Source organism: Quercus robur, chromosome 7 (assembly GCF_932294415.1).
Source record: "Quercus robur chromosome 7, dhQueRobu3.1, whole genome shotgun sequence".
NCBI lineage: Eukaryota > Viridiplantae > Streptophyta > Magnoliopsida > Fagales > Fagaceae > Quercus > Quercus robur.
The window spans coordinates 16,142,044-16,167,062 of NC_065540.1; the positions used below are offsets into that span (position 1 = coordinate 16,142,044).

At 36.6% G+C, this 25,019-nt stretch overlaps 1 pseudogene; it reads right to left on the reverse strand.

The window, feature by feature from the left end:
• Positions 1-441: 441 nt before the first annotated feature.
• On the reverse strand, positions 442-24,323 carry LOC126691084 (pentatricopeptide repeat-containing protein At2g38420, mitochondrial-like; annotated as a pseudogene).
• Positions 24,324-25,019: the final 696 nt, after the last annotated feature.

A 25,019-nucleotide genomic window follows, 5' to 3' on the forward strand; every position in this document is an offset into this window, starting at 1 on the left:
ACATTTTTGTCTGCCTGCAGTTACCTCAATCAGTTGAACTCAAATCATTTGTGCCACCCACACAGGGAGAGAAATTATTGTGCAGATCTCGCAAAATAAGGCTGCCATATAGCTTGCTCTCTTGTTGTATTTTTTTATTCCCCCTAATTTTGTTAGAAGCCATGCCTTGAGGCTGATGCATGGGGTGTGACTTACCCCAGACTTGTTTGTACCGATGTTTAATCGGTGCTATTATGCTTACCATAAACCAAAAATAAAAGAATTGAACCACCAAAAAAGTAAAAGAAAAGAGAAATAACACATAAATGGGCGAGTTCATATTGGATTCATTATTCACCAAATTAAGGTTATTGTTCCAGCAACCTAAATTGATGAGTTTAAAATAGGTTCACCATTCACCAATTCAAGGCTACTGTTCTAGTAATCTAACTGGGAGAGTTTTTAACCACCCAAAATAGTCTCTGAAAAGCTAAGGTTAGATCCAGAGCTAAGAAACAGGGCTTCCCAGGCCATAGCCCCGGGAGCAACATTCTTTTCAATTATTTTCTGCATCAATTCCATTGCTTTACAAACCAATCCTTTTTGACACAACCCAAATATAACCTCATCAAATGTCTCATATAGAAGACAGAAAAACTTCTCCAACATTTCCTCAGACAAAGCACAATTTCCATAATTTCACCTTCACCAACAAACCTTTCAGCATAATCCTATATGTCCGAAAGTTGAATTCAACACCCTTGTCTATCATGTCCCTCACAAGCTCCCTCATCCTACTCAATCCTTACATTCATTTTCCATTCACTGTGTGGCTTATGTCCAAAATATCTTTAATATTGAATGGTTTCATAGCTAGCTTGCAATCTATGTAGAATTTCCTAAATGACACTTTTTTAACTAATAGGTAGATCGAGACTGTAACAAGAAGCTTATATATCTTATAATCTCATCAAACGTGCAAACACTATAGTCATTTAAATTTAGTAAAAACCCAATAACAAACTTAAGTATGGGTTGCAATAGTTCAAGAAACTTCTGAAGTTTCATTTACATTCAGCCACAAAGATGCCATGATTTTTCTTTTTCTCCTTCCTAATCCCCTCCACTTTTCCTTGAGAATATAATTCCAGAATCCTTAAATATATTTTAGACTTGTACCCATGTAACTTGCAGATTAGGTTGAAAAACATTGATAATACGTAGTTGCTAAAAGGATGGAAAGGTATCCATTGTATTCATCAAAGAAGAAAAGGTGTGAACTGTATCTTTTTATCCTCTGCCAAAGTGCTATCCAAAAGCAGCTGCCATTGTCCTTATGTTGTCTTGCCATTGTTTTCTGTGCAATTCACTATGTAGGCTTTCGATCTAGAAATTCCTTTTTCTTTTTTGCTTTAACAAGGGGAAAATTCCCAAATTAAAAACATGCTTTACTAAAAACTAGCATAATTGAAGGAAATGCCAAATGCGAATTAAATCTCCAAGCATTCTTCCTTGTACCATAGGAATAAAGTCGACATGGCAAAAACAGCAAATGAATTACGCAAACACGGACCTAATTACATATGCATATAGCCATACCACAAGATACCACAGCAAAGCATGTGGCATGTTGATCCAAGAGGAACGAACCAACATGCCACATCATTCGAAATATCCTTTGCCAAATGCAATTTGACAATTCTGAGAGCTCTTGTGAAACTTGCTCAATTCCTTGTGAAAATGAGGCCTATTCTTTAAGTTTGGAATTCTGTAAATGGTGATTTTCAATGTCTGTAGTACTCTTGCTGCCTTCAGGATTTGTCTAACAAGTTCCATCTCGTTCTCATACCCCCCAAATCCTTTATAAAGACAAGTAGTAAGGTGTGATGACATACAGTCAGGAACATCGAGTCGCTCCTCCAAGAAAGGGTTAGGTTTAGTAAGAGAGTGAAGCCTAAATGAATCTTCAATGATAAGTGTTTGTAGCTTTGGAGCCTGACAAAGCAAGAGTCATACTCCATGCCACGCATACCACTCAAACCAAATGCTACCACAAAACTTCAAGGAGGACAAATAATGAAATGTGGGAATATCTTCATGATTAGAACCATGGCAGAGGATCTGTGCAGTAATTGCGCTCAATTCCAGGGATATCACATTACAGAGTTTTCCCACAAAGTCCCATACTCTCTTTGCATAATCATTAATCCGATCACAATCCTCAATTTGAACAACAGATTCAACCATGTTTGGGAGGTTTTCCAACACATCATCCCCATTCAAATAACCACTGAAATGAAAGTACTGAAGAACTGGGGTGTTTATCTGGAATCTGTACTTCGATGAAGGCTGAACATTCCAACGTAAATGTAATCTTTTCAGCGTACCTACAAGTACAATGACATTGAACTCATTCAAAATTTTCAAGTATCTATCATCTACATGGAGGGTCAGATCTAGAAGAACCGGGCAGGCATTGAGGATGGTGGAGAGAGAGTCACGGTTTGCAAATGTAACACAATTTAGTAGTAGAATCCTGAGACAAGGGAGAACAAAAGCAGAAGGTGGATTGAGATGAATTGCAAACCCCAATTTCAGAACCACTAATGAGGTAGAAAAGTAGAGAGTACGGGGCAACTCCATAGGTTGATGAGGAGAAGTAAGTAGGTGGAGATCAAGCTCTTGCAAATCAGTGATATTGGTGGCACGGGGCCATGTGTCGACATAGAATGGATGACAACTGTAATACCAACAAATGCACAATTTGTGTAGAGGGGGGATGGGGTTGGAAATGGCGTTTCAAAGAGCCACGATTCTAGACACTATATCCACAAACTTAAATTTTTCATTCTTTTCCTCACTGCATCTTTCTACAAGTCCTACCTGATTCAAGTCAAGAACAGGGATGAGAGTCCAGAGAGGCCTCCACCTGCTCAACAAAATGCTGGTCGAGACAGAGTCTTGGATTGGGAGAAAGGAGAGGATGTGGGTGAGAAGAGAGTCCGGTAGACTACTAATTATGTCTTTGTAGTCATCAATGTTAGTTTGGGCATTTTGTCGAACAGGTGATAGGCAAGTCTCACTGCTTATATTTCTCCTTTTTGCTCTCTCTGCTCTTTCAATTCTCTGCCTCTCTCTCCACTCCCTCTCATCTGTTTCTATCCTCTGCCGCTTCATGCTGAGTGAGTGAAAAGGGTTTCAATTTTGGGATGAGATTAGAGAGTTGGTGGGTTTCTACTCACCGGGAATTAGGGCTGTCCACGGGTCGGTCCAGGTCGGATTTGTGCCCAACCCAGAACCGATCCATCGGAATCAGGTGGGAAAAAAATGCACCTGTCGCCGACTTGCAGGAGTAATCGGGTCGGGTGGTTCAGACCATCAATGGGTGGCGGGCGGGTTGGTTGGAGTCATAGATCTGAGAAGATGGTGAGAAAACGGTGAAAAAAACATAGATTCGGCGAAGAAACGCAGATTCCAGCGATAGTTTTCCAGATTTCGGCGATATTTCCCTTAGATCTGGTGAGATTTTCGCTGGAACGCCAGGTTCGGCGAAAATCTCACCAGATTTGATGAGATTTCGTCAGATCCAGTCAAAATCTCATCAGATCTAAGGGAAATATCGCCGGAATCTGGGTTTCTTCGCCGAATTCTGGAAATTATCGCCGAATTCTGGAATTTTGGTCGGGATTTGGAAATCTTTTGGTCGGTTCAGGTTTTTCTAGTGGGTCAGGTTATTAGATCAATCTGGACAGCCCTACTGGGAATGGGGGAGACATTGAGAGATATCATAGCATGTGATATGGGGGCAAAATCAAAGAATAGCAGATCTTCATTGTAAGCTACTAAACGTAGCGTTTCTTGAATGGGTGTCATTTATCTATACTATTATTTAAGGGTTTCTCCTGTTTGGACCAGATTTTTTTTAATTCCAAAATATCCCTATTTCCCTAAGTATATTACTATTTAAGGGACTTCTTCTGTTTGAATCGGCATTTTTTTTTTTTTTTTTTTTTTGTATTCCAAAATACCCCTATTTCCCTAGATTTAATGTCATTGAATCAATGAAGCTTTATAATGTTGATTCAAATATAATTTTGTTTTCTTCAAATTGATGAATACTCTAAGACATCAAATCCTTTCATTCCAAAGGCATTACTAGGATTCATAAGGCTATGAGGAGCATTGAATGAGGGAGAGAGTCAATTGGATAAGATAGAAGAAATTTCTTACCCATTGATAATTTTTGTTTGATTAACTATGTTTGTAATTTGTTACTCATCTATACTACTATGAGAAGTGCTACGACCACAACATTTTTACAACAAATCATGGGTAGTTAGTTATTAGAGAGATGCTACGTCTACAACATTTTTACAACAAATCACAACTGATTAGTTGTTGTTGGTTCAAATTTGAAACTAACACTACAATTACTTTTTTGCCCTAACAATAACAACCAGTAACAACGTGCCACTTAGAATTTGTTGTAAAAATGTTGTGAAAATATTGTGGACATATAATTTCTTTAGTTTTTATTGGTTTAAATTTGAATTTAGCATTGAGATTACTTTTTTAACCCAACAATAACAACTAGTAACAATTTGCCACTTAGAATTTATTGTAAAAATGTTGTGGACATATCATTCCTCATCTATACTACTATTTAAGGGATTTTTCTTATTTGGACCCAATTTTTTTATTATTCCAAAATACCCCTACAAAAAATACCCTTATTTCCCTACGTTTAAGTAGATACAAAACTAAAGGACAACAAAGTAAAAATACATCTTTAACTCTTACTAAAACATCATATACTATACAATAAAAGTTGGGCTTAGACGTCGTGGTTGCGCCAAGTGGCTTCACCAAATTGTAAAAATTTTATTAAATTTTTAGATTTTTAAAGAACTAAAAAAGAATAGTATACTACTAGGACTCTAATTCATTCTTATCATTAAATAAAATTATATTAACATTATTTTTTTTATTTGTTAAGATGTATTTCTTAAATTAAAGGATAATATTTAACATACAAAAATTTAATTTGGATAATATTTATCATCTAATTAACATTATTTTTTTATTTGTCAGGATATATTTTTTAAATTAGGGGATAATATTTAACATACAAAAATTTAATTTAGATAATATTTATCATCTAAATTTTCAAAATTTTAATATTATTAAATTAATATTATTTTATCATAATATCAAGCTACAAAACTTGATTATTAAGGGATAAGCATAATCCAAATTCTTCAAGAGATGATTAATATAAATCTATCCCAAGAAACAGTATATATCTCCAATAATTTGATAGTCTCTATCTATTCCAAAAAATAGTATATATCTCCATTAATTTGATAATTTATATGTTGATGAAATTAATATATATATATATATATATATCAAAATTCCTTATAGCTATCAACCACGTTTTCTTTCTCTCTCCTTTTTTTTTTTTTTTTTTTTATAATTTTTAATTTTTTATATATTACGTTATGTTGAATCAACTCTTTTTATTTTCATTCTATTCGTATGACTTTTTTTTTTTAATTCCAATTTTTATGGGATAAAAACAAACACATTGATTAGATATCTTTAATTTCAAATTTCAATAAGATTTAAATGAATTATATTTCAAATGGAACCCTACCAATATATATAACCTTATATATCCTTTTTGGAGTGAAGCTTATTTCAATATGTGAATGCCTAAATCCCAAGACAATGCAGGTATGCATTCTTTCTTCTTTTATTATTATTATTTTCATTTTTTTTTCTTTAGTGTTATTATTGGGTTTTTTGTCTTCATGTGATTTTAATTAATGAATTCAAAACATTCGAAAACATTGTCAAGTTTCTAAAGGCTCCTTCTTTGTTTTTGTATTTTGTTTTTATTAAATTGATTAGGTTTTGTGTATTAGTTGCCTTTTGTTTAAACTAATTTTCTTAGCTTTGATCTAATTTATATGCTTAGGGTTAGGGTCTTAAAATTAATGATTAAATATGGTTAGAATTAATAGATTAATTTTAACAATTTTCTTATTTGTTTTTTGTGTTACATCAAATTATCAAGATGTTCTATATGTGTATTCTTGAATTATCAACTTTAATTTTAATTTATAATTGTGGGGGCCAATTATCTAGAAAGTACTATTAAAACTGTATAAATTGGGCCTATGGCCCAATCCGAGGATATTAACCAATCCAAGGATGATTAAATAAGGTTATAATGGGAATGATATAAGAAGAAGAAATAAAGATTGTATGTGATAGTCCAAAATACGTCCGAGGAGAAAAGTCATCTCGGAAACGGAGATCCGAGGACAGTAAGAATGTCTTATCATCCTGGACATTCTTCAAGGTTGCATCACAACTAGGAGTCGGACATTGGATAAGGGATGAGCAAAGGGAGGCAACAAATATCTTCAAAAGCTGCTACCTCCACATTAAATGCCTCTCAACTAACTCTCTGGCCGCATTAATGTGGAGATGATATCTGAACAGTGGTTAAGCAGCCTTACAACTACTAGTTGATGGTTCTGGGAAGTGTTGGATGGGACAAGAAGGAGTTCCTAGAATCTAACCTACACGCGTATGGTAGAGATGATACCAAGATTGTAGTATATAGCATGGGAAGGTGGCCTAAAGGAGAGGGATTGAAAAAATCAAGAAATCTTTGTAATAATACTTTGAACTCTTGTAACTTTGTTCATCAATAAGATATTATAACATAGCTCCTCAGGCCGTGCTGAGGACAGATTCTCTTATCTTATTTGTGTTTAATGCTCTTAAATCAGCAACTATTAATGTCTTTCTTCTGGAATAGAACTAGTTCTTTCACCCACGCTCTACAAATTCATTGTTTGGGCTTGTTGGGCTAAAACTCAATCCTATACTGGGTCCAATCCAAATTCAGTCCTTACAATTGGCACCGTCTGTGGGAAAGACTTGATCTATTCTGAAAGAGATTCGGGTACAACGTTTAAGATGGAAGAAACAGGTCCACACCAAGCAGCGACAGGACCACACCAGGTGGATGCTAATCTACATTAAGCAGAATCAAGGGGTTCTCAAAATAGCAATCCACGTAGGAGCCTCGAACGGAGAGGAGATCATGAGGGAAGTGTGCGCACAGCTTATACTAGTAAAAGTCAGTCTCGAGGGAAGAGCCGTGTTTCCCATGCAAAGAATGATAGAGACATGCAACGTGAAATTGATGAATTGAAAAGGGAATTGCACCACGCACGGCGAAGAAATTCATCACCCAACTCCGAGCTGTCTTCTGAGGAGACAGATGGTGTTAGTTATAGACGAAGATCCAGAACTCCACCTAGCGAGACTTTCTCCTACGACGAGGAGTATCACCATAGACATAGATATAAGAGCCTGCATCGCAGAGGCTTAGGGAATGATGCCATGAACAAGGCGTTGAGTCAGGTTTCTAAGTCACCCTTCACGCGAAACATAGAAGGTGCGAGTCTTCCTCGGTGATTCCATCAACCCACGTTCACCATTTATAATGGTCGAATAGATCCAGTGGAACATGTCAATCATTTCAATCAAAGGATGGCCGTTTATTCTAAAGATGAGGCCTTGATGTGTAAGGTTTTTCCATCTAGCATGGGCCCAGTGACGATGAGGTGGTTTAAAGGTTTAAGAGCGAATTCTATTGACTCCTTTAAGAAACTCACTCGGGCCTTTAGTGCTCGCTTTATCACTTGTAGCAGAGTTCCTCGGCCTTTGGGATCCTTATTATTTATGTCCATGCGGGAGGAGGAAACTCTGAAGGCCTACTCAGATAGATATTGAGAGATGTTTAATGAAATAGACGGAGACTATGACGATGTGGCCATTAGTACTTTCAAGGCTGGCCTCCCATCCTTGTCTTGATACATCATCATCCTGTGATTGGCCATATGTACCTCTGCAGGTATGACTGCTTCGCTTCCATAGGCTAGCTTGAAAGGAGTCTCCCCCGTAGGGGTTCTCACTGTGGTCCTGTACGCCCATAGAACACCTGGTAACTCGTCTGACCATACTCCCTTTGCCCCCTCAAGCCGAGTCTTGATGATTTTCAACAAGGATCGGTTTGCAACTTCAGCTTGGTCGTTGGCTTGGGGGTGTGCAGGTGAGGAATAATGATTTTGAATTCCAAAGTATACACAGAAGTCCCTGAAGAGTGCATTGTCAAATTGTCGTCCGTTATCAGACACCAATACCTTGGGCACTCCAAATCTGCATACAATGTTCTTCCACACGAAATTTTTCACATTCTGTTGTGTGATATTTGCTAACGGTTCAGCTTCCACCTATTTGGTGAAATAATCGATGCCCACCACTAGAAACTTCATCTGCCTTGTGCCCAGAGGGAAGGGACCCAAAATGTCTAGTCCCCATTGTGCAAAGGGCCACAGTGCCATCATCGGGGTGAGGTACTCTGATGGTTGCCTGGGGACGTTACTAAACCGTTGGCATTAGTCGCAAACCTTGACGTATGCTTTAGCATCAGCTTGCATATTTGGCCAATAATACCTCGCACGGACGACCTTGTGGACAAGTGACTTGGCTCTTGAGTGATTGCCACATGCTCCTTCATGAACTTCTCTCAGTACGTAGTTAGCTTCGTCCGGAGCCAAGCATCTAAGATAAGGTTAAGAAAAACCTCTCTTGTATAGCACATCGTCCATAAGAACGTACCTAGCCGATCTCACCCTCAACTTCCTGGCTTCGTCCTTCTCTTCTGGTAGTCGTCCGTCTTTCAAGTATGATATAATCGGGGTCATCCAATTTCCTCTGGTCTCCACCTGTTGTACTTCTGGTATATCAATACTTGGCATATACTGAATTTCATCAAATTCTTCCATAGATTCATTTGCTGAGGCTTCTTTTGCTATGGTATCAGTTTCCACGTTCTTTTCCCTTGGGATTTGAAAAAAGTTAGCTTTTTCAAATCTTTTCATAAGGCGCATCACCCTACTAAGGTATTTCCTCATCCGTTCTTCCTTTGCTTCATACATCCCATTCACTTGCCCCTAAGACGAGTATAGACTTGGCTTCCACAGACTTAGCCAATTCTAACCCTTTGAGAAGGGCTTCATACTCGACTTTATTGTTAGTTGCTTGGTACTGCAGACGAACCTTATGTTTCAGTTTGTCTCCTTCTGGGGATTGTAGGACCACACCAATTCCACCTGCATGCCGTGTAGACGAACCATCCACATGGACGACCCATCTCTCACTGTCTTCTGCTTCATCATGACTTGGGGTAAATTCTGCAATGAAATCTGCTAAGGCTTGAGCTTTTATGGCATGCCTTGGCTGATATCTAATGTCAAACTCACTGAGTTTTACAGCCCACTAGATTAATCGTCCTGCAGCTTCCAGTCTATTCATTGCCTTCTTGAGCGGATGATCTGTCATGACATTAATGACATGTGCTTGGAAATAATGCCTCAGCTTCCTGGAAGCAGTTATCAATGCGAAGGCTAATTTCTCCATTTGTGGATACCGTCCTTCCACTCCCCTCAGTGCCTTACTTGTATAGTACATAGGTCTTTGCACTTTATCTTCTTCTCTTATCAATGCTGAACTCACAGCATGCAGGGTTACTGCTAAGTATAAATACAACTCCTCTCCCACCACGGATGGACTCAGTAAAGGAGCCATGGTAAGGTATGCCTTCAGGTCTTTGAAAGCTATCTGACACTCATCGGTCCATTCGAATACTTTTCTAAGAATCTTAAAAAATGGCAAACATTTGTCAGTGGCTTTAAAGACAAACCTATTAAGTGTAGCAACTCGTCCAGTGAGGGATTGGATTTTTTTGGTATTTTGCGGAGACTTCATGTCCAATATTGCTTGAATTTTATCAGGATTCGCTTCAATTCCCTTGTGGAAGACCATAAATCCAAGGAATTTCCATGATGATACTCCAAAAGCACATTTGCTAGGATTCAGCTTCATGTGATACTGTCTCAGTGTGTCAAATGTCTCCTGCAGGTCGACTAGATGCCTTCCCTCGTCCTGACTCTTCACCAGCATGTCATCTACGTAGACTTCCACATTCTGCCCAATCTGCGGACAAAACATGTGGTTGACCAATCTCTGATATGTTGCCCCTGCATTCTTTAAGTCAAAGGGCATCACCTTATAACAGAATAAGCCTTGACTGGTGACAAAGGATGTTTTCTCTTGGTCTGCCTTGTCCATCCTTATCTGATTGTATCCAGAGAAAGCATCCATGAAGCTAAGCAACTTGTGGCCCGCAGTGGAGTCTACCAACTGGTCAATGCGTAGCAGCTGGTAACTATCCTTGGGGTAAGCCTTGTTTAAGTCAGTGAAATCTACACACATTCTCCGTTTGCCGTTTGCCTTTTTGACCATTATTACATTGGCCAACCAATCCAGATAGTACACTTCTCGAATAAACTTCGCCACAATCAACTTTTGGACTTCGTCTTTGATAGCATCATCTCTCTCAAGGGCAAACACCCTCTTCTTTTGTCGCACTGGCTTGGAGGAAGGACATACATTCAGATGGTGGGTAATGACACTAGGGTCTATACCGGCATGTCCTCATAACTCCAAGCAAACACATCAATATTTTTCTTCAAAAACTGGACGAGATCCTTCTTAATCTTCTCTTCTAGATCTGCTCCAACCCTGATACACCTCTTAGGGTTATTTTCATCCAAGAAAATATCTTCCAATGCTTCGGTAGGCTTTGCTACAACTCTCTTTTCCTCAATATTCATGGATTGAACTTGTTCGTCCATGGCCAACATGGCCAGGTAACATTCTCTTGCTGCTAGTTGGTCTCCTTGTACCTGCCCTACTCCGTGTTCTGTTGGAAACTTGACTGATAGGTGATAAGTAGAGGTAACAGCCTTCCAACTATTTAAAGTTGGTCTTCCAATTATGGCGTTGTAGGAGGATGAACAATCTACCACAAGGAAGTTCACATTCTTAGTGATTTGTCGTAGGTATGCCCCCACTTCCACTGATAAGGAAATAGTACCCACGGGTTGTACCTTCATTCCACCAAAACCTACTAGGGGGAGTTTACTGGACGGAGCTGGTCTCGTCCTAACCTCATCTGCTGAAAAGCTAGATAATATAAAATGTCCGCCGAGCTTCCATTGTTTACTAGCACTCTTCTAGTTGTGTAGTCAGATTTAAGTAAGGTGATGACGATAGCATCATCATGTGGGTGATGAATTCTCTCAGCGTCTTCGTCCGTGAAAGTGATTGATTGTTCGTCCATGGACCTTGCTCTCGGTGACCATCCAGAAAGTTGGACGCTCTGCACTACCTTCAAGTATGCTTTTTTGGACTTGGACGACTGGCCTGTCGAACTTCCCCCTATAATGACTCTTATTTCTCTGAGCGGTGGTCGTGATGATTCTTCCATCTTCCCTTTCAGTTTCTCGTCCCTGTGGTCTCGTCCAAGGAAATTCCTCAACTTCCCTTGCCTTATGAGATTTTCAATTTGCTGCTTTAAATCGAAACACTCGTCTGTATCATGACCATGATCCCTATGGAAGCGACAATATTTGTTCCTATTGCGTTTATTGGGATCTCCCTTCATTTTCTCCGGCCACTTCAAGGAAGGATCATCCTTGATTTGCATAAGGACCTGCTCAAGTGGGATGTTCAAAGGGGTATATTGCTGGTTCCATGCTGAAGAGCCTGGCTTCTTATTATCTTGGTCTTTCCTTTCTTCCGTCCGTCCCTTCTTTGGACGAGAGCCTTGCTCGGGATGGTGACTGGGGTTTGCCTCTACTCTCTCAGATCTCTTCCTTTTCTTAGCAATGATCGCGTCTTCTGCATTCATAAAATTTTGGGCTGAATAGACGAGTTCAACCATGGACTAAGGCTCTTTTTCATAGAGTTTATGTGTAAACAAATCCGAATTCACCCCATTATGGAAGGCTGCCAATAGGAGCTTATCATCTACTTCGTCCACACTTAGGGCTTCTCTGTTAAAACGGGTGATGAACGATCGTAGGCTCTCGTTCTCTCCCTGCTCTATAGTTAACAAGCTGGACGAAGAACGCTTGTATCTTTATCCCCCTATGAAATTATTAATAAACAACTTGCTCAACTCTTTAAAAGAACTTACCGAATTCGGGGGTATTTTGCTGAACCAAACTCGTGCTGAGCCCTTGAGGGTAGTAGGAAAGGCTCTACACATTATTTCGTCAGGAACCCCTTGAAGATGCATGGTGGTCTTAAAGGTGGCAATGTGATCAAACGGGTCTCGTGTTCCATCATACGAATCTAGAGAAGGCAACTTGAACTTTGATGGTAGAGGGTAACTGTTGATGGAAGCCGTGAAGGGGGAATCAGTTCTGTGGACCAAATCTTCTATCGGATTCGCCCTTCTCATGTTCTCTTTCATTTCCTCCATGACTTTCTTCATTTGGTCCATCTCTTCTTTCAAGTGTGGTACCGTTCGTGAAGTGGTGCCTCTTAACTGACTTCCAATTTCAGTATTCTCTCTATCATCATGACTTTGTGTTTGTCCTCCTCCTTCACGTTCTTCACGTGTCTACCTTCTCAAATTAATCTCCATTCTTAACTCTTAGTTTTGGGGAGTCAACTAAGCCATTGCGATTGCCATAGATTGCACATGTTGGACAAATGATGTCTGCATGACCGGTGCAGATTGGCGATTGCGGTTAGGGTTGCTTGAAGCATCTCTGCTTCGCTGATGGCCTGGGCTAGTAGCCCTCGATCTAGTCCGAACCATCAACCTTTTGTCGCAAAAAGAAAACTGTGAAACAATTTCTCTTCCCATAGACGGCGCCAACTGATAATTCCTTGGAGATCAGTAGGTTGATAAGTCTCGGGCATTGATGATCTTAGGGCTGGATCCTGAAAACAAACACTAAATCAGAGGAAACCGGTGGGGACTGGCCAAAAGTCCTCCGATGATGAAGTTAGCGAATTTGGAATTCTTAGTAAGAAGGAAGTGACTTCTGAAAAATTAAAATGTCTGAATCCCTTACCTTCTCATCGAAGAATGCTTTTATAGCATGTGTGGAGCGGTTATCTGTTTAATAACCATTTCTAATGTCGAGGAGTCCAGAGAATTTGGAGTAACTTCCATAACCGCCATGGAAGTTACCTCAGTTGGATGGCTCGTTCCATAGTGGTTAATGGAGAATATGGGACTTAGTAGTTCAATCCAATGAACTAGTCCATCTTTCATTAAGGAAGGACGAGACTATCAAGGACGCTTGGGACGATCACCTCGTTTGCCTGGTTCGCCCTAGCTGGTCTTTCATTGGACGAGCCATATGGACGAGTTCAGGAGTTGTGTTTATTGTGACACCATCAAGTAGTACAGTGTTTGTGGTGATGGACTAGCACAAATACAATGAACTTTTTATTTTTTATTTTTTATAATAAGTAGTAAAATTTTCCATTCCATTTTTTTTATACACTCTTTTTAAGGAGTTTTCTCTCTCTCTCTCTCTCTCTCTCTCTCTCATGTCAAATAAAATTTTGTCTAATTATTTTAATATCTTTTTGCAACATCATCCGGGCTTATGTAAAGGAAGCAATTGTGGAGTTCAATGTCATTGAATCAATGAAACTTTATGATGTTGATTCAAATATAATTTTGTTTTCTTCAAATTGATGAATACTCCTAGACATCAAATCCTTTCATTCCAAAGGCATTACTAGGATTCACAAGGCTATGAGGAGCATTAAGAGAGAGAGTCAATTGGATAAGATAGAAGAAATTTCTTACCCATTGATAATTTTTGTTTGATTAACTATGTTTGCAATTTGTTACTCATCTCTTTTATGAGTCTTTTACATGTATAATTTCAATCATATACTAGCTTCTGAGCACGCGCTCATGCGTGTGTTCAATGGCTCTTTTATTTTTTTGGTAAGGATTAATTTAGAGCATTTATTATAATTTGGGATTACTACATTTTCCAATCACAAAAAAAAAAAAACCTAGGGGTGTGATGAGTATTATGTGTGGTGAAATAATTTTTCATCACACCCCTAGGTTTTTTTTGTAATTGGCAAATGTAGTAATCCCAAATTATAATAAATACTCTAAATTAATCCTTATTCAAAAAATAGAAGAGTCTCTAAACACGCGCGTGAGCACGTGCTCAGAGTCTAGTTTATTGGTTATTCCCCTTTCTTAGTGGGGTCGGTTAAGGTAATTAACTTTTTTTTTTTTTTTTTTTTGATAAAAGGTAGTTAAACATTTGATTTTTCTTTTTCTTTTTTTGAGGAAAAGTTAACATGTGAATAGGCATTAAACTTTTTTTCTAATAGTGAAATAGGTTCTAAAATTTGTTTTATTATTATTTTTTCATAAATTAAAAAAAAAAGAGAGTACATTTGCTTAGTATTTATCACCATGGGCTTTGATGATTAATTGCCCTCGAACAATGAGGTTAACCAATCTATTGGACAGTTAGATCTTTGCGAAATATATGTTGAACAATGACCCAAAAAAATGTTAGGCAACCATGGTGAAACAGACTATAGATGATGTTAACTCGCTCTCTCTTAGAGAGAATATAATCTGATTTCAAGGCTCTTTTATTTGGTTTTTTGATGTACATTGATAATAGATTAATTTTGCATATTTATATCATTGTTAGAAAGCATTATCATACTTATTTTGAGGTAATTCATGCATTTCATATTTGGTTTTGGAATAATGCTAAATAATCAATTTTGTGCTTAATTGGATTTTATTGCATGAATTTGTCTTTTGTAGGAGAATGGAATTAAACAAGTGGATTTGTGCAAAGAAGAAATCTAATGGACTTTAATTTTACAAGGGCCATGATGAAGTTAAAGAAGACCAACCCAATTAAATTTAAGTCCAATTGGAGCAAGAAATCAAAGGAAATTTGCACCAAATCCAAGTCCAATTTGGATTAGGATTCCAGACTGCACATCAGTTAGTATTTTTGGCATAACTTTCGGCTCAGAAGTCCAATTGAGGTAATTCAAGTTGGGCTGGAACTTTAACTTAAAGGGGTACAACTTTTTAGTTTGCCAAAAGTCCGAATTCAGAGATTAAATGGGCCAAAATCGTCGGTTAAGACCTAAAAATCTGAGATTTTCTCCAAACAGGAATTCAACTTATAATAGGATTCCTTGACCTATTTAAAAGCTCTTTAGGGCAAAATTCAAGGAGGCTAGTGCTAGGGCTGAGGGTTGAATGTATAGAGAGTGCGGCTACCTCTTTGGTTTTCTTCCATGACAATTAGTTTTATTTATTTGTCTAGTTTAATGTTTAGTATTTTATTTTTGTTTTTCTTTCAATTACTATGAGTAGCTAAATTTATAATTAGGGTTGAGGATGAAAACTTGTTAAGGATTATTAGTAATATTTATGTGATTTGATTTTTCCGACAATAATTGTTCTTTTAATGATTTAAATTGTTCTTGCTTCATATCAATTGACTAAGATGGGATTCTAGATATGAGTTCAATCATGTTTTTCTCATGATTTAGGATTTGTCTTAATTAATTGAATGCTTGGATTATTAATTCTTGATTATAAAATTGGATATCGTTTGTGATTTGTCTGTCAATGGATACAATTTATGATTTGATTTTTAGAATTGGATATATCTTGTGATTTGTTTGGCTATAGATACAATTGATGATTTGATTTTATACTTAAGAAGCGAAGAAGAACATGCTTTTGATTTTTAAAATAAGGATTTTAATGAGAATATTTTCCATGATAGCAAGATTGATTTCTAGATTATCATGTAGTGAGTTAGGAAAAATTAATGATCATAAATATATGCTGATATGAATTAACAAGGCGGATTCCAAAACCTTAATTCATTTCTCTAGATTGTTTACATCTCTTTACTATTTTATATTATATCTTTGCTTAGTTTAATTATTTGTTTAGTTTATTTAATTGCAAACAACCAATTTTTATTAAACTAGATTAGGATTAATTTGGTTAAGATTTGATTTAATTTTCCTATGTTCATTCAAGTCCCTGTGGGTTCGACCTCGTTCTTGTCAAACTATACTTCGGTACGGTTCGTACACTTGCAAATACTTTAAAATTTCACAACATTTTTAAAATCACCATTTTTGTAAATTGTAGTTAGAAAAGGTGTTCTTGAAACAGCCCAAGGTTTTCATATGGTGAGATTTTATATTATTCTTCAAATATAACTATATCCACATTACTTTCCCATATAAAGATTTTGGTAATATGCCTTGATCCATGGCATCTCTTTCACAAACATGTAAGGTTTAATTGTAATGTGCCTTACTGTATTCTAAAAGGTCATTGTTAAGGTCCAAAATATCACAATGATGTATCAAAGCCCAAAACAACACAAAGGACTGAAATCCAGAAAACATTTGGGCTTTCAATAAAAAAAAAAAGGAAGGCCCAAATCTATTAAGAATCCATAGGAAGGGACCCAAGCCCATGAATAGGCAAGCTTTGGACATCACGAAACAAAGGAAAAAAGAGGTCCAGCCCAGCTCTCAAAGGTAAGAAAATCGCTGAGGAGCCCAGGGAGAAAACTGAACCAGGATACCTGGGGATTCCCAGAGGCTTGGGATCCTCAGGATGTGCAACAAGGCCAGGTTAGGACTGAGACAGTTCAAGGGGGCATGCCCAGAAACATAAAGAACGAGGGTAGATATGTCCCATCAGCCACCCCATGATGCAGAAAAGGATTAGAAGACTTGGGAACCAACAACTCATAAATAGGGGTCTGGTACCTCGGGGAACCTAGGAAGATGGACCGTGAAAGAAGGAGGCTGAGGATCTTTCAACCTGATAGAAAGGAATTAGCCCATTTAGAAAAAATGACAAAAAGAAAAGCAACCAAAAGGTGGATTTGAAAAGGTGGAGTCTAGAACCCTTGGAAAAAGAAAAATCAAAGGTTAGCCCTCTAGAACCCCCCAGAACAGGAAAGTCAGCTAGGAGCTTTTGAAGAAGGAACCTCAAAAGAGGAAAATAGTGAAAGATGAGAAAGGGACCAGGCACCAATGTTGTTGACACAATATTGGTTCTGGTACCTAGAGCAACAAATGAAGGGAATCAATGGTACCCCAGAAACCTTAGGATGGCACTATAAAAGGAGGGTTAGCCAATAGTGAAGGGTATTCAACAATAGTGAATTAGAGAAAAAGATTTTTGAGAAAAGTCTGTTAGAATTCAAAAAGAGAAAAGAGAGGGAAAACAACGTCTGGGGTCCTGAAATAGCTACTAGAGAATACACTTGGATTTAAAGGGATTCAAACTTTGCAAGTGTTAGAGGCCTAAGGAGTCATCTAAGTCTATGATTTTTAAACTTATTAGGACCTTGTAACATATCCTAGTGAGCATAATGTATTAAAAACTTAAGAAAATAATGAAACATTTCATATTATCCTAAGGATCTCTAACGTTTATTCCATTTTTTCTCCTATATCACTTCTTTACTGTTTCCTTGCTGTACAATACATATATGTTTTTTATGTGTTAGTATGTATATGTTGTAGGATCCACGCTTTGTGAACAACTTGGTTTGAAATCAGCCTAACTTAATTGCAGTGAACCAAGTCCAATCCCTTAAACATTAGTATTGGGCCCAAGATCCTTACTTTCTACTTGGGCCTGTGTTGTTTTACCAAAAAAAAAAAAAAAGAACCCACACAGTCATTAATTATTATTCAAGATGGTGAAGCATTCAGTTAAGGCTCCTTTAAAAATAAAATAGTAATATGGTGAGGATGGACAAATGTAGGGCAATAATAATATAAGATAGCTTAGTTCCGTTGTGTATTTGAATGGAACATTTACTTGTTGGTAAAAGATTTACTTCCTACACAAAAAACGATTAAAAAAATTACTTGTAGATGGGAGGGAAAAAAAAGATAAAAACCTATTAAAATTGAAACTATCCATGAATTTCTTGCCCTGTAGAATTGTAGTTGCTAGCATGCATTGCTACGCAACTATGGTCTATAGTCTACAATTCACATGATTATGATATGGACACAAGCCACACCCTTATGATATTTATGTAATTTTGGTTTGAGTTGTTTGTGCTTCTTTTATTCTTTGTATTCTCTTTGTAATTTTTTTTAGACACGGCTTGTGTCTAGTGGAAATTTTCACTTTGTTTCACTTATTTCATAGATCAAATGCTCTTTGCATAATTATTTTACATAATTGGCTTTGAGGCACTTGTAAATCACTATTAAAAAGTGTCATAATATTGCTTGTATTTAATCATGTGATGTCTTCCTCCCATAAAAGTTAACTTTATCTAAATAACATGTGGACAATTTTTTTTTAAATAAAAAATAATTGAAGTATAAAATTTAGTCAAACGGATCTTAAAGGCAAATTCAATGGGGTCTACACCCTTTATTTATCAAATGATAGTGTCATGATATCACTATCAGGCTCCCAACTCAACTTGATTGTCCTAAATTCCAAGAAAAATGCAAATTGTGTGTAAGGTGTACCACAACAAAAGCAATTACAAGTAAACACAATTATCATTGGCATATTTTGTTTCGCTTATTTCATAGATCAAATGCTCTTTGCATAATTATTTTACATAATTGGCTTTGAGGCACGTGTAAATCACTATTAAAAAGTGTCATAATATTGCTTGTATTTAATCATGTGATGTCTTCCTCCAATAAAAGTTAACTTTATCTAAATAACATGTGGACAATTTTTTTTTAAATAAAAAATAATTGAAGTATAAAATTTAGTCAAACGGATCTTAAAGGCAAATTCAATGGGGTCTACACCCTTTATCTATCAAATGATAGTGTCATGATATCACTATCCGGCACCCAACTCAACTTGATTGTCCTAAATTCCCAGAAAAATGCAAATTGTGTGTAAGGTGTACCACAACAAAAGCAATTACAAGTAAACACAATTATCATTGGCATATTTTGTTTCGCTTATTTCATAGATCAAATGCTCTTTGCATAATTATTTTACATAATTGGCTTTGAGGCATTTGTAAATCACTATTAAAAAGTGTCATAATATTGCTTGTATTTAATCATGTGATGTCTTCCTCCCATAAAAGTTAACTTTATCTAAATAACATGTGGACGATTTTTTTTTTAAATAAAAAATAACTGAAGTATAAAACTTAGTCAAACGGATCTTAAAGGCAAATTCAATGGGGTCTACACCCTTTATCTATCAAATGATAGTGTCATGATATCACTATCAGGCACCCAAGTCAACTTGATTGTCCTAAATTCCAAGAAAAATGCAAATTGTGTGTAAGGTGTACCACAACAAAAGCAATTACAAGTAAACACAATTATCATTGGCACAAGAAAATATTTAAAAGTTAGTTAGACCAACATGGATAGATTACCTTCATTGTTGCAAAACTGATATCTGAAACATTTGCACAAATTTTACAATCTAGCATTCTAGAAACAAGGCACAACCTTAAAAGCTGAAACGTAACATTTATTTTTGCTACACTCTAAACCACATCAGCGTCACCATTGCGCATCTTTGGTATGGTAGTCACTCTACAAGTATAAATGTTTGTAGGGTGTGGGGGGCAAGGGCTGGGGTTCAAATCTCCAGGAGGGAGTTTCACACACATATACACTTTTTTTTTTTTAGAAATAATTACAACATGCTGCTAACCCCGCAGCTCGAACCCTTTCCCCCCTAGACCCCTAAACACTTTGTGCATGGGAAGACCTTTAGTCACACACATATACAGTTAGATTAGACTAGAGTGGAATTTTTTTCTTGTATAAAATAAATAAATAAATAAAATCAGCATATGTAGATATTTAATTCTTAGATTTTGCTAATAATTGTTGTAGGGATGAAAGGTCCAGATATAGGTATTGGGCCGTGGGCCGCGCCTGAGGATGTCAAGTAGCCTGAGGACAGATAGATACTAGCGAAGGCATACAGATTAATGGGCTGTGGAAGAAGTCTGGTCACAATGAGTAGGAGATGTTGTTCGAGGAGAAATACCTCCTCGGTTAAGCAAAGTAGAGGTCAAAGTTCTGACCATCCATCAAGAATAGGGCAACAGGCAATCTTGCTTGGAAGGATAAACATCAAAGAGGGATGAGACAAAAGAGAGTTGGGAAATATCTGAGAAAAAAGCTGCTACCACCGCATTGAATGCTCTGCATCTAACCCCCTGGCCGCATTAATATGGAAGTGATACCTGAACAGTAACTACAACTACCCCCAAAGACTTCATGAAGAAGCTAATGAGATAAGTATCAAGAAGATTAGCAATCTAATCTACACGTGAAAGGCTGAGATGAAAGAAAGGGAGGGAATATAAAAGAGAAGAACCCATTACAAAGAGAGGATGAGAAAATCTAGAGAGAAATTACTGTACACTCAAGAACTGTAATTTGGTATAAGTCTAAGAGAAATATATAAAAACAGACTTTCCTCGGACTTGGCCGAGGAGAACTTTTCTTGTTCAAAACTATTTGCTTTATTCTTTCCAGTAATAACTAACCTTCTGTGATCATTGTCCATTTAACTCATTGAAAGTTCAATTTCAAGCCCACTCTCTAACAAATTCATTGCTTTGGGCTCTTTGGGTCATGACCATAGTTTGGGCGATGGATTAAATCGTTCCCTTACAATTGTTTATTTGATAATATGATTTGGGTGGATGAAATTACAACAAATTGTTTTCCTAATTGATCCAATTAATCATTGTTAAATTTTATTAATTTTCTTAGTTACATTTTTCGGTGTTTTGGATTGTAGGCAGAAAAATAAAGTTTGATAAGTTATGTTTAAAACTAAAAGAATAATTTTCAAATTTTATATTCTTTTTAATGATTCAAAAAATGTTATAAATAACTTTTATTAAAAAACGAATATTTTTGTTAACTTGCCTTTTGAATTTCTAAGAAAAATTGTATTGTTTTCATTTTGGTTCAACAAAATTTATATTTATGATTTATGATTGTTCATATATTACATTTATGATTGTTCCTATAATAAATAAAAAAATGATTACGAAATACATTACTCTTTATTAAATTAGTTTAAATTGTAAAAAAAAAAAATAATAATAAAACCACCATTGCGTGGGTTCGCAACAAGTTATAGATTAATATTTGATTCCATAAGAAATTCCATAAGATGTAACATTTGGTTCCAATCAAACTTTAGAATAGTGCTGAAATTCCCACGAAGAGATAACACAATTATCAGGGTCAAATTTAAAGCGACTAAGATCAAGTGTATATGTTTGAAAACTTAAAACATGCAAGTCCAAGAGAAAGCACAAACAAATAACAACTACACACAAAAAAGATTTCAATTCACAACAACATGCAACCTTGATTTACACTTATTCCTTTACAAAGAAGTTGCTTTTGACTTACCCCTTTCTCCCTCGTCTCTTTCTTTCATGTTCCTACGCATCAAGCAATATTGTTATTCATCAATCAAGTACAAAAAATATAAACAGCTGAAACGCGAACAAATCATATTGCAATCAATTGACAGCATCGGTGTTGTTCGTTAGAGCCCCTGTAGAATTATAGTTGCTAGCATGCATTGCTATTGGAAGCATCTATGGTCCACAGTCCACACGATAATGATATTTATGTAATTTTGGTTTGGGATTCTGCTGTTGTCTGTTCTTCTGTTACTCTTAGCATTCTCTTCGTATTTTTTATTTTTTTACATATTTTGTTTCGCTTATTTCATAGTTCAATATGCTCTTTGCAAAATTATGTTACATTAATTTGGTTTTAAGATTTTTCATTTTTCCATAACATTGTTGTCGTGCTTCCTAATCTGAGTGATTTTAAAGTATCAAAGTTTTATAAGAGCTTATGTCTGCAAGGTAATAGGTGTTTTTGTGCCACTGGTCTATCATAATGGCTTGTTGTTTTGCAGGACCTGCTAGGTGCTATCTTCCTGATCAAAAACAAACCATTACCCCAAGGTTCTACTTATAGCAGCCGGGGCTAGATTGGACTTCATATAAATCATATTTGATATTACTCCATATCTGGCTCAACTCGAACTCACTGATAAAAGTACTATTAATTGGGGGAGGGAAATGGGGGAAATAAATACATTTCTGCAGGACATGTTAAAAGTTAGCAGGTGTCTCAAAGGATCATTTGTAATTGATGACCAGAAACAACTGATTCTGATTCTCCATATTACCAATAAAAATACAAATTTGTGTAAGTAAACCTCTCAAATACCTAGCACAACAATATATTGTCACCAAAATGAAATTGAGACACAAAAACAGCCTTGTGATTCAATCACCTTCAATAATAATAGTCATTGGTCTGGATTAACCTACTATATGGGTTTAGATTCCACTTTATACGCAGTCTGGATTACAATGCAACTTACCTAGTCGTACTAAAAAAAATCTGCAGCAAGTTTGATACTGCAACAAACTGACTACAATATATGATTGGACAATCAGAGAAAACTAAAGGGTATTTAGATTCCTCCAAGTGAAGATAAACACTCTGGAAACACATCAACCGTCACACCAGTGCTTAGAAGAATCTCAATCTAGACATCTATAGAGGAAAAGTCTAATCACAAGACAGAAAGCAAATAGTTTTCTACAGAGGTAAATTTTTTATTGAAAACCTTTCAATGACACAACTAAAAGCAAATAATTGCAAGTCTAGTGAGACAATCAACACATCATATGGTTTACAAGAACCAAAAAGTTCCATTTATTTTAATTCAAAGAGGACATCGATAATAAGAATAGACAATTGCGAAGACAGGCTATACATAAATGACAAAAGGAGGAAAGCTATTTTTCTTTATCTATTTAACATGAAAATTGTTCTCAAGTCACCTATGATCTAATTCAAGATACAGCCCTCAGTAGAGGTGAATGGCAGCCTGATCTAGAGTTAGTTTGAAGCATGTTTTCCTGCTGGCAGGTACCTTAGCCAGCTGGGACTCCCATCATTTGAGCCACTCACACAGAGGAGAAGGCACCGTGCAGAGCTTGCAAAATAAGGCTGCTCTCTAGCTTGCTCTTTTGTTGTATTTTCTGTTCCCCCTAATTTTGTTTGAAGCCACCTTGAGGCAGATGCACAGGGTGTATTACCACATACTCATTTGTACTGATGTATTGTTAATGCTATTATGGTTCCTTTACACCAAAAACAAACGAATTGAACCACCAAAAAAGTAAAAGAAAAGATAAAAAACACATAAACAGGTGAATTCATATTGGTTTCACCACTCACCAAATTAAGGTTACTGTTCCAGCAACCTAAATTGGTGAGTTTATAGTAGGTTCACCATTCACCAAATCAAGACTACCGTTCCAGCAACCTAACTGGGTGAGTTTACAGTGGATTTCGCCATTCACCAAACCAGTCAAAATAGTATCTGAAAAGCTAAGTTTAGATCCAAAGCCGAGGAACATGGCTTCCCAGACCATAGCACAAGAGTAACGTTCTTGCCAATTATTTTCTGCATCAATTCCATTGCATTACAAACCAACCCTTTTCGGCCCAGCCCAAACATTACCTAATCAAATGTCTCACATGACAGTAAAACTTGTCCAACATTTTCTCAGACAAGACACAAGCAACCATAGTTTCACCTTCACCAATTAAAACTTTCAGCATAATCCTATATGTCCGAAAGTTGAACTCAACACCCTTATTTCCCATGTCCCTAACAAGCTTCCTCGTCCTACCTAACTCCCCAGCCTTAGAAAATGCATCCAATAATGTATTGTAAGTAATCATATTGGGCTTGCACCCCAACTCCTCCATTGAACCAATCACCTTAATACCAGCTTCCATGCTATTTTGCTTACACAAGCCATAAATATACACATTATAAGTGAAAACATTAGGAACCAAACCCAACACAAGCAATTCATCAAACGTGTCATCTGCCTTCCCAAAATCCCCTTCCACAATAGCCCCTTTGAAAGCTGTAGTATAACAAACAATGTCAGGCTTAATCCCATCCACTTTCATCTGATTCAAAACCTACAAAGCATCAAAACCCTTCCTTTCTTTCACCAAAAACCTTATCACTTCAGAATAATCCATTATGCCAGGACAAAAACCAAACTTTTTCATTCTTTGCACAAACCCCATCACCTTAAAACCACACAAATCCTCTTGTTCACACTTTCACAATATCAAAGAACAAATCTTTGAACCAAAATTATACATTCATACCCATCATTTATCATACAGTTAAAAATCTCAATAGCATATCAAACCCTTCTAATTCTACATAGAGCTTTAGCCATTATCTTAAAAAAGTTAACTTTCAACCCTTGTTGTAAGGGCCCAAGGAAAAGCGCTAGCCACATTTGCGCTATACCTTAAAAGGACTTGTCACAATTGAGGTTTCTTGTAGTTGTTAATAAAACCTAGTTCAACCCAGTAATTACTCGATATGGGACTCAACACACACCCACACACATCACACAATCAATCAAATTGGAGCATCACACTTATATTCATTTTTTATTTACTGTATGGCTTATGTACAAAATATCTCTAATGGCTCCATAGCTAGCAAGCAAGCAATCAATATAGAATTACCTAAATGCCACTTTTTCAACTACTAATGTTGAGACTGTCACAAGAAGCTTATTTACCTTCTCATCAAATGTGTAAACATCAATTTGAATTTAGTAAAAAACCAATAACAAGCTTAAGTATGGGTTGCACTACTGCAAGAAACTTCTGAGGTTTCATTTACATTCAACCACATGAAGCCGAATTTATTTTTCTCCTTCCTATTCCCCTGCCCTTTCCTTGAAGATAATTCCAAAATGACTAAATATGTTTTAGACTTTTAGGGTGCATTTGTGTAGAGCGGCTGCATTTGCGTTTGCGTAGAGTGCATTTTTTTTTTGCTAGTCCATGGCACTGTTCATGAACCAGCCCAGTGATAAAAACACGTGAATAGTAATTTTAGCAATAAAAAATATTTTGTTATAGTATTTTCAATAATAAATTTTCAGTTTTAAGCAAAATAAGCGATATCTAAATACACACTT